Source organism: Colobus angolensis, unplaced genomic scaffold (genome assembly GCF_000951035.1).
Source record: "Colobus angolensis palliatus isolate OR3802 unplaced genomic scaffold, Cang.pa_1.0 Scaffold68, whole genome shotgun sequence".
Lineage (NCBI taxonomy): Eukaryota > Metazoa > Chordata > Mammalia > Primates > Cercopithecidae > Colobus > Colobus angolensis.
Genome location: NW_012120487.1, coordinates 1,680,488 through 1,695,641, shown reverse-complemented (window position 1 = coordinate 1,695,641; position 15,154 = coordinate 1,680,488). Strand labels below are relative to the sequence as shown.

Here is a 15,154-nt window from a genome sequence, read left to right as displayed (position 1 = left end):
GGCAAAAACTGCCTGACTAACTTCCATGGCATGGATCTTACCCGTGACAAAATGTGTTCCATGGTCAAAAAGTGGCAGACAATGGTTGAAGCTCATGTTGATGTCAAGACTACCGATGGTTACTTGCTTCATCTGTTCTGTGTTGGTTTTACTAAAAAACGCAACAATCAGATACGGAAGACCTCTTATGCTCAGCACCAACAGGTCCGCCAAATCCGGAAGAAGATGATGGAAATCATGATCCGAGAGGTGCAGACAAATGGCTTGAAAGAAGTGGTCAATAAATTGATTCCAGACAGCATTGGAAAAGACATCGAAAAGGCTTGCCAATCTATTTATCCTCTCCATGAAAAGTAAAAATGCTGAAGAAGCCCAAGTTTGAATTGGGAAAGCTCATGGAGCTTCATGGTGAAGGCAGTAGTTCTGGAAAAGCCACTGGGGACGAGACAGGTGCTAAAGTTGAACGAGCCGATGGATATGAACCACCAGTCCAAGAATCTGTTTAAAGTTCAGACTTCAATTAGTGTCAAATAAAAAGTGCTATTTGTGAAAAACAAAAACAAAAACAAATAACAGAAATTTATGTTCTCACTGTTGTAGAGGATACAAGTCGAAAATCAAGGTGTCAGCAGAGCTGGGCTCCCTCTGAGATTCTAGGTGGAATCCTTCCTTGTCTTTATCTAGTTTCTGATGGTGGCCATGGATCCTTTGGTGTTCCTTAGTTTGCTTGCAGCTGCATTACTTCAATCTCTGCCTCTGTCATCATATGGCATTCCTCCTATGTGTCTCTGTCTTCATATGGTATTTTTCTCATCTTATAAGACACAAGTCATATTGAACTAGGGCCTAGCCTAATGACCTCATCTTAACTTGATTATATCTGCAAAGACCTTAATTTCAAATAAAGTCACATTAACAAATTCTGGGGGTTAGGACTGCAACATATCTTTTTAGGGACACAGTGAAATCCATAACACCCATTAAAAATTATTTCCTGCAGGATAAGGACCATTTCTTGTTTGTTTCTGTCCCAACACTTAGAGTCTGGCACAGATAAGGTGGCTCAGGAAATGTTTTTTGAATGATTGATCATAAAACCTGCTTTCCAAATCAAACTATTTTTATGTTTTATGAACATCAGTGCCTACTATATGCAAAGATCTGAGGTAGATGCCTTATGCTCTTTTATTTAATTTTTATCAAATGCCCTAATTTTATCTCCATGTCCAACAAATGAGAAAATTTAACAAGTCAGGTGACTTACTCAAATATGCACAGCTAATGGGCTATAGAGCTGAGATTTAAACCCAGATTTTTCTGATTTCAAAGCTCAGATCTCTCCACTATGTTCTACTGCCTTTTCTCTTACCTCTGTTTTAGTGAAGTCTCTTTGTAAGTTCAGACTACCTCAGCTATGCTTAGGGCAACCCCCAAAATGGGTTGGGTTCATTCTTTGGCTCATGTGTTACAGAATTAACAGAACCCCTTGATGGGGATGGGGGAATGGAGGGTAGTAGTGGGGAGGGCAGCATGGAAATGGTAGCAGGACTGCAGATAGACTCCAAGGGGAAGGTGATTTAGAGAAGAGAATTAATTGGTCCTCTCCCACCCGCCTCCTCAGCTAAAAGGCTTCTTCTAAGACTAAACCTGGAAAATGCTGACATATGTTTATTTAAGACTAGGTAAGCTAATGCCCTGAGGATGAATGAGATTACCTTTTACTGAAGGCTCTTCAGTATAATCAAGGGAATGCAGAGCAATGGAGGACAGCGAAAAGGCCCACTAGAAGCTGAGCTTCATTATTAATTTGGTCATGTCTTAATCAGTTTTGTGCTGCTATAATAAAATACCACAGACTAGGTAATTTATAAACAACATGAGCTTATTTGGCTCATGGTTCTGGAGGCTGGGAAGTTGAGGGGCTACATCTGGTGAGGGCTTTCTTGCTGTGTCATAGCATGGTGGAAGGCATCACATGGCGAGACAGATGAGAGAGAGGGACAAGCTCACTTTTTTTGTTTTCTTCAGGTATAAGATCTTGCAATGTTGCCTAGGCTGGTCTTGAACCTGGACTCAATCCATCCTCTCCCTCAGACTTCCAAGTAGCTGGGACTACAGGCTTGTGCCACTGCGCCCAGCTCAAACTCCTTTTTATAACAAACTCACTCTTGCAGTAATGAGCTCACTTCTGAGATAATGATATTAATTCATTCATGAGGGCAGAACCCTTATGATCTAATCACCTCTTAAATGCCTCACCTCTCTACACTGTTGTCCTCGAGATTAAGTTTCCAACCCATGAACTTTGAGGGACACATTCAAACCATAGCAGTCAATGACAAACTCTTTGACTTGGGGGAAATCATCATCCTTCTGGCCTCAGTTTTGTCATCTCTAGAATGAGAGGTTTGATATATAAGTTCTCTGAGGTCACTAGTCTTGGTTTCCTCCTTCTGTAGAATCTGTTTCTGTTTCATAACTCTATTTTAAGGTGTTTATCACATTGCCAAAAAAAGGGAAAAAAGAACCTTCAGGATGAAATTTTTCTATGCCAAGGAAAAGATTTTTTTCCCCTTTTTTGCATGCGAAACTCTGCCTTTCTTCATTTGTATCTGTCTTTTCATTCTGGTAACCCTCACAAGTTTTCTCAGTGGCAACAGGCACTCTCTGGCATGACCGACCCTTCCTTTTCTTTATACCAAAGAGAAGGCTTTGCTCGTAAAGTTAAAAACACATGAATAGTGCTGGTAAATCTGTTATGTGCTCTTGCTGTGACTTGTCCAAACAAAGAGATGGAAGAGAAAAGGGTGCACAGGTCCAAATTGTTTAGCTTGGGGGCAGTTTTGCAGTCCTCTTGCCAAATGTAAGCATAGTGATTTCACTTCCTACTCTGCTTTCAGCTTCTTGAAAATGTGCAGGCCCTAAGTGAATGTTTTCTGACAGACTCTTTCTTCCTTGGATAGGCACTGAACATCTTAAGTGAAAAAATATACCTCGTTGTTTATGCAGTTCATATCTGCCTCCACCTAGGAAGTGGTAAGAATCAGAGAGTTTTGAACATTTTATCTTTGAATGTCACTGCAGCAGAAATGGGTTGGCTTAGGAAAGACAGTGTTCCTCTTGCCAACAGTCCCTGTCCCAGCTGTCTCCTGAGTTGGTGAGTCTAGCTGCCAGAGGACCTTAACGTTCTTCCCATGACTTGGAGTTAGTGAGCTTAATGTATATGTCTCCCTCCGTTTCCTTTCATAAGTCTTCTTTATGTCTTGTCCCTAAGGAATCAGGAAACAGGATTTGGATTTTCCATTTGAGTACCCCTTACTATACCCAGACCTTTAGTGCTATCAAACATATCTGCAGCTTGGCTCATGCCTGTAATCCCAGCACTTTGGGAGGCCAAGGTGGGCAGATCACAAAGTCAGGAGATCGAGACCATCCTGGCCTACACGGTGAAACCCCGTCTCTACTAAAAATACAAAAAACTTAGCCAGGCGTGGTGGTGGGTGCCTGTAGTCCCAGCTACTCGGGAGGCTGAGGCAGGAGAATGGCATGAACCTGGGAGGCGGAGCTTGCAGTGAGCCAAGATCAGGCCACTGCACTCCAGCCTGGGTGACAGAGCGAGACTCCGTCTCAAAATATATATATATCCACAGCAAGAATAGTACAGCCTCCCGTATTCTATGTGAAGTTGGTGATGGGAATTAACATACCCAGTGGATGATAAGCAGTGTTCCAAGACCACTGGAGGCAACATATCAGAGTGAGACCCATATGGACTTCATACCAGGTTTGAATCTAGTGTGTGACTTGGACCTTCACTCTCCCTCTCTGAACCTCAGTTGCTACATCCATAAAATAGCGATAACAACAATCACTTCCCAAGTTTATTATCAGAATTGCATGTCAAGCACCTAGCATCACTAGGGATCAAGTAAGGGGTTCAATAGATTTTAGTCCTCTTCTTTGTCTCTTCCATATATATATATATAATTTCATTTACTGCATTCGAAAATCCTAAAATATGCATTTCATTTTCCCATTTATAGATGGGGGAAACTGTCTGTCTGATTCTCTACTGTATACCAAGCATTAATCAGAGATTCTGGCACATTATAAGCCCTCACCAAATAGTTAAATAGTAAATAAATGAATGAACAAATAAGACAGTTTTAGAGGAGTTAAGAATCTTGCCTACATTTTCACAGTTAGTGTCCCAGATGAATTAGGACATAAGGCAGGGCATCACAGAAAAATTCATGCAAGGAGACAAGAAGAGAACCCAGAAATGGAAACAGAAAGGCATAACATAGTTCATCCTTTTTTATGATTGAGAACACTGTGTTTCACAATTCTGAAGCCATGTTTTAAATATATAATATCTGAACATGATTTTTAAAACAGACAATAAAACCCCAAACTCAGCTTAAGTCCTAAAATTTATAAAAGCACAGACCTTAGTAAGATTCCAGCTTTCTTAAACAAGGCAGACTGCCTTCATTGGCCAGGAAGGGATGGTGGGTGGCATATCTACAGTAATACTGCTCAGCCTTCAGGGAGGAGGAAAATCTTTCACCAAAAATGAACTGGCTCCAAGAACCCATCCTTGTCATTACCCTGTGACCTCCTGAAAGGAAAGAGTAATAGAAACTGTCTCAGAAAGAATGAAAAAAGCAACTGGTAGTTTCTGGAACCTACTGTGTGAGAGGCACTGTGCCTGCTATGCACTTTACATGCGTTGTCTCAGTTAGACATGAAAACCTTATAAGGATCTCTTTGACAGTTGAAAAACCTGAAACTGAGAGTCATAGATTTTCCTAAGGTCTCACAGTACCTTGGTGATAAAGCAGTAATTGAGTGCAAATCTGAGTTAAAAGCCTGTGCACTTTTCACTTTTCGTAGTGCCATATACCTTTCGTGACATACTACCTCTCCAGAATGGGTCCCAGAGCCAATAACAGAGCTTAGTGATTGGAGCCATTTGATGGCCCAGCAATGTGGCCAAATATGTTAGCAGGGTGGGAGGTAGGGTCCTTTGCAGTTACCTACTGGACCCACCAGTTGAGATAAACCTTCCCTTGGCCACTATCCAGAGTCCCATGCACCTTTGTGTGTCTTTCTCTTATCCATCCTTCTGTTAGCAAAAAAAAATGCCTCACCCTTAACTGATTATCTCTTTCTCCTCTATTCTTGCCATTTCTTTTCCATGATAATAAAGATGGGGAAGTGGGGTTTTAGTATTCTGCACCCCAATACATCCCCCACCAGCATTAAAAGAATCTATGAAAAGAACTATCAAAAGAAAATATATCATATGTTGTATATATGAGTCAGTTTTTCATTGTAATATAAAAACTTAGAGGGAAAGGACTTTTTTATATTGGTTGGCATTAATAAGTATTCCTTTTGTGCTACTAAATAAAGAAATTTGTGTTAGTAAATGAAAGAAAGCCATCTTTATCCTGTGGATTGGATCTAGTACATTCCCACCTACCACGACATAGAATGAAGATATAAATGAACTCCAGGGTGCTTGTTGGGACATTTGTATGACAGTGCTTGCCAGGATCTCACCTGGACCAATAGGGGTCATCTGGATATCCCTGGAGAACTTGTATATGACCCTTTGAGGTTGAATGTTTCATCATCTCCCCATCCTGACCAGAAGAGCACAAATCCTGTCAATGAGGCTAGAGAGTCAGACTCAGTGGGAGCCAGAATTGGGGCAGAAGTCCATAGCTGGGGCTCTAGAGTCAAATGGCCTGGGTTTTAATCCTGTGTCTACTATATACTCCTGTGTGACCTTGGGAAAATTACCCAACATCCCTATGCCTTGTTTCCTCACCTTTAAAATGAGGCTAATAATAATAGTACCTACTGTCCAGGACTACTTTAAGGATTAAATGAAAAATGTACGTAAAGCCTAGCACAAGGCAAGCATTCCTTAAATGTTTGCTACTATTATCTCTATTCTTATTCTTATTCCTCTAATCAATAATAGGGAAATAAAACACCTTTGCGGGCTATTGGGGGAGTCTGACATTTTTCACAGAGATATCTCTGACTGGAGCTATCCAATCGTCTCTTTTTTTGGCTCAAATAATCCTCCACTCTTCCCCTGCAGTAAGAGGTGATTACCAACAAGTTCTAATGCCTTGGCCATGAGCAGAGGATATATGACAGTAGAAATCTACTTGAACAGTTGGTAAGCTCAAAGAGCTTAAAAAATGCAGACTCAGGTGTAAGGAAGCCATGATTTAAGAAACCACAGATAATGTAGTCAAATCTTCAATATTTACAAAATCATTAGCTACTTAAGACATGAATGATTGGAATGGTAGATACTGGACTTTCCCATAGGGTCTAATTCTCAGATTTCTAGGTAGGGATTCAAGCATCTAGGAAAAAGGGCACAGGGATTAAATCCCATAGTCATTTCAGCTCCTTGTTGCTTCAGGAAACTCTGAGGCAAGGGCTATATCAAAACAGCCATCACAACCCAAGTTTTGAATCAAAGAAACCCAGGTTGAAGTCTTTTCCATGTAACTATAAACAATTTCTATGACTTCTCTAAGTCTTAGTTTCCTCATCAGAAAAATGGAGATAATAATAATACTGACTTTATGGGATATTTTGAAAAGATTAAAAGAACTAAATATGTAAAGCAGTTAGTACAGTTCCTATCGTGGAAATCAATAATCATTAGTTCTGTTTTCATTTCTCTTCTCTGATTTTGTGTTGAATTTATGGTGTGGTTAAGAGACATTCTTAAGAAAATCAGAGCTCACAGTTTGCTGTATACTTCTGAGATGACTTAACCTTCTGAATGAATGTTCTCCTTTATGCGTTTGACTCAGAATGGTAACCTAGAGTTGTCTTTATTTTTTTAAGTCTAGGGGTACACTCTGGGCCTATGAGGACTTGTGAAGGGCAGGCATTTTGAACCGCCAGGTGCTTGGGATGAGCAGAGTTGATAACCAGAAAACTAACACAGTCTTTAAAGGAAGGTTGCCCTATTGTCTCAAAAATGATGTTAGAATCATCAGAAGACTAGAATGAAGCAGGGTTCTCCTTAACTAAGTAGGGGATTAGAGAGTCAGTGACTTCCAGCCAACAACAGCAGGATGAAAAGAACTCTAGCCTTGTGGAATGAGGCAGAATCACCATCTTGTTTCCTGGAAGGCCCATAGACTGTGTCAATGAAGTTCCTGCTACGATGATGTTAGTATTAGTATTACTATATGACCACCATGTGTGACTGTCAACTATTTTTCTTCTGTGTACATCATTTTCCTATTTATTTCCATTTTGTTCTCTCCTCGTATTTGGAAAACCATTTTGAAAATGTTAACCTATCCAATGGTTGCTAAGGGAAAATGGGAAATAGGCTTTTATTGATGTTTCAGTCAGATTGTAGGAGCCAGACGTGGTGGAAGCACAGAAACACAGAGAAGAAAATGAGACTTAAAGGGACAGAATATGGTCCTTGGTACACCTGTTGCCTATTTGGGTGGGGGAGTTCTCTAGGGTCTGCCTTTCAGACATGCACTCATTCAAAAAGTGTTTGTTTAGGGTTTCTCATGGGCCAGTCTAGGCACGAAGATGCAACAGTGAAGAAAACAGATGTGGTCACTTCTCTAATGGAGCTTTGATCTATAGGCAGAGATAGACCATAATAGGATAAACATATAATTACATACTATGATACACTCCATGAAGAAAACTGTAAGAAGCCATGAAAATGTGTAAGAAAGACTGGAGCTAGTCTATGGAGGGGGATGGGAGGAGTTAGGGAGGACTTTCCTGAGGAAGTGACATTTCACTTGAAAAATTACAGAATGAGTTAATTTAATAAAGGGAACCAGAGGCAACTTCTCAAACTAGTTGGCCCCTAATTGAAATTCATAATTTCAAGAAGTGACTTGCATTTTTCCAAGGTAGGTCAATCTTTTCGTTTCTTTTTCAAAACGAATTCAAATGTTGTTTCTTTGTGACAATTGTTTTCTATTAATAAATTTCTTTTCATCTTTAACCACTGGGAATCTATTTGCTTTTTGTTGCTTATGCAGAGTATATACTATACTACTAGTAAAATGCGGGGATTCAGATAATTTGTTTGACCAATGATTTCCATTTGTGACCCACATGAGATCATAGGATAGGTGAGATCTGAATGGTTGAATTTGACCGTAGTTTGTCTGAACTGAACTTCAAGCCAATATGCACATCTGCAAGGCTTCAGATTGCTGTAAACACTTCTATACTTTACATTTTATATAACGCATAGAAGTTTTTATTTCTTCTCTTAAAAAACTGCTCAACAAAATCTGTTTGAAAGAATGAATGGCCCGAAACACAGTATTTCAGAAGTATTTGCTGCAGGTTTGGGCAAGCCCTGTGGCCTCAGAGGCTCTTGAACATTTGAAATTAGAGAACTTCTTTAGTGACTGTGACCTGTGACCACAGAGTTTTATTGAAGGGGATAGCATTTGGCGGGAATCATTCTAGGATGCTTGTTGGATTATCATCAGCATTGTTCAGTTTGTTGTATTCAATTTGATTCAGTAAAAATTTATTGGACACCCCCACTCTGTGTCAGAATGGGGATAAGTGTTCTCATAATTATAACTGTAATAATTATTATGATTATAACAGTAACAGCAACTGTAATTTACTGAGAACTCACCACAGTGTCAGGCACTGGGCCAAGCATTTTACATAGATTATCTCATTTAATCCTCATAACATCTCTGTGAAGTTGAATTAATATTCTTATGAAGAAAGTGATGCTTGAAGAGATTAAGAAACTTACCCAAGGCCACACCATAAGGATAGACCTTACTTGTCAGACCAGGATTTGACCCAGAGCCTAAGACTAAATATACTGTTTTCTTATTACATTGGCATGTCATTTTTCAGGTGAAGAAATCATAGCTCAGAGATGCTAAGTGACTTGCTCAAAGTTAGATGACATTTAGAAGCCCTGTATATTTTTCCTGAAAATAGTAATATTTATGATTGTTGAGAATTTCCTGTGTGCTTGGCATGTTACCTTAAGATCTTCTAACTCAGAAGTGCTCAACTTTGTCTCATGTTAGAATACTCTGGGAATTAAAAAAAAAAAAAAAAAATCAATGCCTAGGCCCCATTCCAGACCAACTGAATCAGGGTCTCAGGGGATAGGACCTGGGAATGGAATATTTTTTAATTCCCAAGGTGATCCTAATACACAGAAAGGGTGGAAAATTCTTGGCCCAAGTCTCACAACACCTTCACAGGTGAGAAAGCTGAGGCTCATGGAGGTGAACTGTCTTGCCTAAAATTACAGCAAAGATGTAACAAAGTCAGGTTTTAACCACTGGTCTGATTCCTAAGCCCATATTTCCTTGGTCCTCCAATCTGTCATCTACTTGACAAGTTTAATTCCCTCCAAGTCTTACCTGGATAACTTATCCAGGTGATGTTCATTGGCCTTTAAGCCTATACTCAATATGCAACTCCTCTCTTTCCTTCCTTCTCTGTCTCCATTGCTATTCTCTTCCCAGTCCAAAATCCCACAAGCAGACTCAATCACACATGAAAAAATCTTAAATGCATATTATTAAGTGAAAGAAGCCAATCTGAAAGGGCTACATAGTGTATGATTCCAACTATATGGCATTCTGGAAAAGGTAAAACTAGGGAGACAATAAAAAGATCAGTGGTTGCCAGGGTTGGAGCTGCTGAGGTGGGCTAAATAGGTGGAACACAGAGGATTTTTAGGACAGTGAAGTTAGTCTGTATGATACCATAATGGTGGACACATGTTATTATACTTTTGTCCTAAGCCATAGAGTGTACACCACCAAGAGTGAACTCAAATGTAAACTATGGACTTCGGGTGATGATGATGTGTCAATGTAGGTTCATCAGTTGCAACAAATGTACCACTCTAGTGGGGGATGTTGGTATTAAGGAGGCTATTCCTGTGTGGGTGATAGGAGGTATGAAGGCAATTTCTGTACTTGCCTCTTAATTTTACTATGAACCTGAAACTACTATTTCAAAAGTCTTTTAAAAATGTAAAAAGCAGAGACTTGAAAAGTCAAATCAAACATCACAGGGATAAAAAGGCAAAATCATGAAAAAATGTGGTCAATCATTAGCAGAGAGGTTGAAAAGACACGCTCCAATTGCTTTAAAAATTTACAAAACCCAGGTCTCCTTAAAAATAGTTTTGCAAAGTACATTGAGAATTCCGTGCAGTAATATGAAACATAAGTCCCACTGCTGCCACTGAACATGCTTCAGCTGGCTAAACCTAAGGAGCCCAACATTAACCCAAGGCTCTGCAAAACTCAACAGGAGAGTGCAATGGAGACGCAGTTGCAAAGCTGCCCCAGATGTGTACATTTTCTGCTCCATTAAAATAACTTGGATGAGAGGCAAAGTACATTTGGCCCACAGAAAAAGAGAGTCGGGGGAGGGGTGAAACAGGACAGTCAGCCTCTTCGCAGGCCTCTGTCTCCCCAGACTTGCGTTCCCTCCAATCCTTCGCCACAAGGTTTCAAGAGCAAACTGTCTAAAATTCAAATATAACCACAAGCCTTCCAGGGCTCCCCAGAGCCAAACTGCTTTGCCATAGTTCTCCATTTTCTCAACTCTATCATGGATTTAATAACACCCATTTCAAGAATTTGGTGTGAAATAACTTAGATCATATATACACAGCACCTGGCATGCATGATTTATAAGCTTTAGAGAAAAAGTAGGTATTACAATTATCATCACTGAAACCAGGTCATATGAGGAGAGACAGGTGAAGGAAATGAAGATGTTTGGGTAGAAGACAAATAAAGAGCTGGGAGACAGGATTCCAAGTTTTACCATGTCTGAAGGGCAGGTGTGAGAGTCTTGGTGAACCTAGAAAGGCTGCCACAAGGTTAAAGATTCTACCTCAATGCAAGTAAGAAAGACCTTTGTAACACTTGGTAATGTGTAAAAGTTAAGGGGAGCTAGTAAGCTTCCTGGCATTATAACTGTATAAAAGGTGTTCTAGATGCCCATTTGGCAGAAATACTGAAGAGAGGATTCAACAATGATTTGGTTAAACTTGAAGTTTGCAATTGCCTCTTTAAGTCTGAAATCTGTATTTAAATTATCTTTGCTTACCAGTCAATGAATCATCAATATCTTGAGTATCTGGTATGTGTAAAGCCCAGGGCTATGGTGTCCAGGTCAAAGTACTCTTACTCAGTTTTCAGTAGGGTGGAAGAGGCACACTATGGCACATAGTAGGTTTTCCATTAAGCTGTATCCATAGACTGAATGTGTGAGTCACACAGGAAGCTGAAACTGATGTCTTTCTGGTGCCGTCCAAGGGTATGTCTTTGAGCATCCCGTGCCAGTCATGACTACTCCAGAATCTATTCTGTGGATCTATGAAAAATGCATTTCGATCTGTGTTTACTTTGTCAGCATCCAGTCCATTGTTTGTTCTTTTCCTCTTTCTAGGTTCTCAGAAAATGGAACTGCCTCCTTATAAGAATGATTTACACTGACATGGGTAGGGAATTTGAACCTGAGGGTGCAGTGATATTTAATACGTTCATGAATGCATCTGTCTTACGAGGGGTAGAATCAATGTTCTGCCCTACGATCACTGGGAATGGGAAAGGCAGAGTTGGGATTCAGCTTCAACTCTTAAAAAGGGGAACAGGTTGTGCAGAAGCTCTTTAGTTTAATTAGATCCCACGTGTCAATTTTGGCTTTTGTTGCCATTGCTTTTGGTGTTTTAGTCATGAAGTCTTTGCCCATGCCTATGTCCTGAATGGTATTACCTAGGTTTTCTTCTAGGGTTGTAATGGTTTTAGGTCTTACATTTAAGTCTTCAATCCATCTTGAGTTAATTTTTGTATAAGGTGTAAGGAGGGGGTCCGGTTTCAGTTTTCTGCATATGGCTAGCTAGTTTTCCTAATACCATTTATTAAATAGGGACTCCTTTCCCCATTGCTTGTTTTTGTCAGATTTGTCAAAGATCAGTTGGTTGTAGATGTGTGGCGTTATTTCTGAGGCCTCTGTTCTGTTCCATTGGTCTATATATCTGTTTTGGTACCAGTACCATGCTGTTTGGGTTACTGTAGCCTTGTAGTATGGTTTGAAGTCAGATAGCATGATGCCTCCAGTTTTGTTCTTTTTGCTTAGGATTGTGTTGGCTATACAGGCTCTTTTTTGGTTCCATATGAAATTTAAAGTAGCCTTTTCTAATTCTGTGAAGAAAGTCGGTGGTAGCTTGATGGGGATAGCATTGAATCTTTAAATTACTTTGGGCAATGTGACCATTTTCACAATATTGGTTCTTCCTATCCATGAGCATGGAATGTTTTTCCATTTGTTTGTGTCCTATTCTCACTCATAAGTGGGAGGTAAACAACGAGAACACATAGATACGGGGAGGAGAACACACCAGGGCCTGTAGAGGGGTGGGGTGCTAGGGGACGAGGGGAGGGATAGCATTAGGAGAAATACCTAATGTAGTTGACAGGTTTATGGGTGTAGAAAACCACCATGGCACATGTAAACCTATGTAACAAACCTGCACGTTTTGCACATATATACCAGAACTTAAAGTATAATAATAATAATAATAATAAAGGCCGGGCACGGTGGCTCGCGTCTGTAATCCCAGCACTTTGGGAGGCTGAGGCAGGCGGATTGCCTGAGGTCAGGAGTTCAGGACCAGTCTGACCGACATGGTGAAACCTCATCTCTACTAAAAATACAAAAATTAGCCGGGCGCAGTGGCAGGTACCTGTAGTCCCAGCTACTTGGGAGGCTGAGGGAGGAGAATCGCTTGAACCCAGGAGGTGGAAGTGGCAGTGAGACGAGACCAGGCCGTTGCACTCCAGCCTAGGCAGCAAGAGCAAAACTCTGTCTCAAAAAAAAAAAAAAAAAAAAAGAGGAACAGACTTTCAAGAAAAAATGTGCAAGAGGTTTGTTATTCATGCTGTCTTTATGTCTTTCTTTAATACGTTTGTTTTATAAACATTTACTCCTCAGCCCTGTGCTAGGTACCTGGGATGCTAAAGTTACTCAGCCTTTGCCTCCCCTCAAAGAGCTCTTATTCTAGTGAAGGAAGATAAAAAGTGCTGGGACAAAATATTGTAGTAGAAAGAGATGAGCTATGCTTGAGAAGTGTGGGTGGTTGGGGAAGACTTCACAAAGGCAATGACATTTGAGCTGATTTTCAGGGTAAGTTGAGGAAGGAAGAACTTCCCAGGATGAAGGCAGAAAAAGCACAAAAGCTTGGGACCTGCTAAAACATGCTGTCTTGGGAAATGTCAAATAGTTTAGGTGTCTGGAGTGTACTGTGTCTGGGAAGGTAGTAAGAGATGAGATTGGGAATGTTTTGCGGTCACCCCCCTTTAGATGCAGAGAGGAGGTTGGCCATGGGCTACTTGAAATCATTTTGGGAACATAGTCTGGAGCTTCAGGGACTTATGTTAAATACGGCCAACTCTGCATGATCCATCTTGTGAATTATCAGAAGTCTTGCTGAACATTACTTCCCCTTGACCACCATAGGAATGTATTCTTAAAAACTCATTGAAGATCAGTCCAAAGAAATCATAATCATGAGAGTAAATGTGCTGGAACAACTCAGAGTGGCTCCTCTTTTTTCCACAAGCTTGTAGGGCAAGATAAGACCAACAGCTGCCTCAGGACAAGTGGTGATCATTTTTGGCTGGCACCACATAACCAGTGGGTTGGTTTAAAAAAATTTGTACTGACCTACACATTTGGATATGAGAGCTGTATGTTGATGGGATTCACTTATATAATGCACTCTCTATATCACAGTGAAATAAATATCTGCTTCATTGTTAGTGCAGATGATGTGAAATGTGAGCACAGTGCTTTGATTTTATAATGTTTAATGTTTTCTGATTATAAAGTAATAAAACATTGTGCATAATAGTTACACACACACACACACACAATGAATACGAGGAAAAACAGAATCATCTACCACTACTAAGAAACTAAGAAAATCACTATTGACATTTTGGTGCACTTATTTTGTTTTTTTCTTACAGCTAAAGTTTATTAAAATGAATTTTTAAAAATATAACATTTAATTGAGTCCAACACCTCCATTAAGCATTCCTCTATGACAATACTTTTCTCATTATACTGTCATTACTTGCTTATACTTCTTTAATACTCCTAGACTAGATTGTAAAAGTTGTGAGGATGGGAAAGGTATGTTATTCATACAGTTACCTAATTTTGGCACAGGAACCCAAAACTGAGATTCAAGTTCTGGTACACTGACTTTGCAAGGCCCAAGAATCCAGGTGTTTATCTTTTCATCTCTACCACCAGCACCTGGCCCAGAATCTGGCAGATGGTGTTAACTCAGTGAATATTGGTGGCTTGAATAAAGGAATGAATGAATGGATGGATGGATGGATGGGTGAATATGGGTTTTTATTTATTCTTCTTTACCCAAAATTCATTAACTCCCTGTCAAGTGCCAGGTCTGGCTAGGCAACAGAAATATAACTAGCCATATTTGATACGAAACCCACCCCCTCAGTGGCATCTTTGTGAAGGTACTGACCTCCTCTGATGTGGGATAGGGTTCCTATGAGTACAGAGCCCAATCAGCCCCCTTTGGCTGGTCCTCATGGCTTGTCTTGGAGGGGACCCAAGCCCCTCCAGGCTCTCTTTGACAAAAGACAGAGCAAAGACCGCTATTCCATGGAGTACTATTCCTGTACTCCTCAAAGTGCTCCAGAAATCCCTAGCCTTGGGCGTGTATTACCCAGAGCGCTCCTCAACTCCCTCCACGATTCCAACTTGTCCCTGCTCAGTGGTGGGGGTGCTGTGGAGAGGGTACCTCAATGGAGAAAGACTGCAGAAAAGAGGGGCGCCACTGCTCCCTCCGATGAGAGCAGCCCTTGACAAACCTTCCACCACTCCAGCCAGCTGGCACAACTGGAAATCCCAGATAAGCCCCAGTTCTGGTCAGAACTGGTTTGGCAGCTCTAGGGGAAATTTTCTGTCTGACTGACCCTTCCCACAGCGGGAGCTGGCCGTTTTGCAAAACAAAACAAACAAACAAAAAGAAAGAAAGCAAAGAAAAGGCGGGGCCAAACTAAGGAGCTGGGAAGGCGGG

The 15,154-nt window shown here is 40.5% G+C and overlaps 1 protein-coding gene and 1 pseudogene across 3 annotated transcripts in view; both read left to right on the top strand.

The window, feature by feature from the left end:
- The window catches only part of LOC105500645, a 1,123-nt pseudogene extending 569 nt beyond the window's left edge, over window positions 1-554 (top strand). The window contains exon 2 of the transcript XR_001000061.1: window positions 1-554. This exon is cut by the window's left edge and continues 4 nt beyond it. The product of XR_001000061.1 is annotated as a 40S ribosomal protein S3a-like (transcript).
- The window catches only part of AGBL4 (ATP/GTP binding protein-like 4), a 1,493,990-nt gene that overhangs the window by 1,220,504 nt on the left and 258,332 nt on the right, over window positions 1-15,154 (top strand). The window lies entirely within an intron of this gene.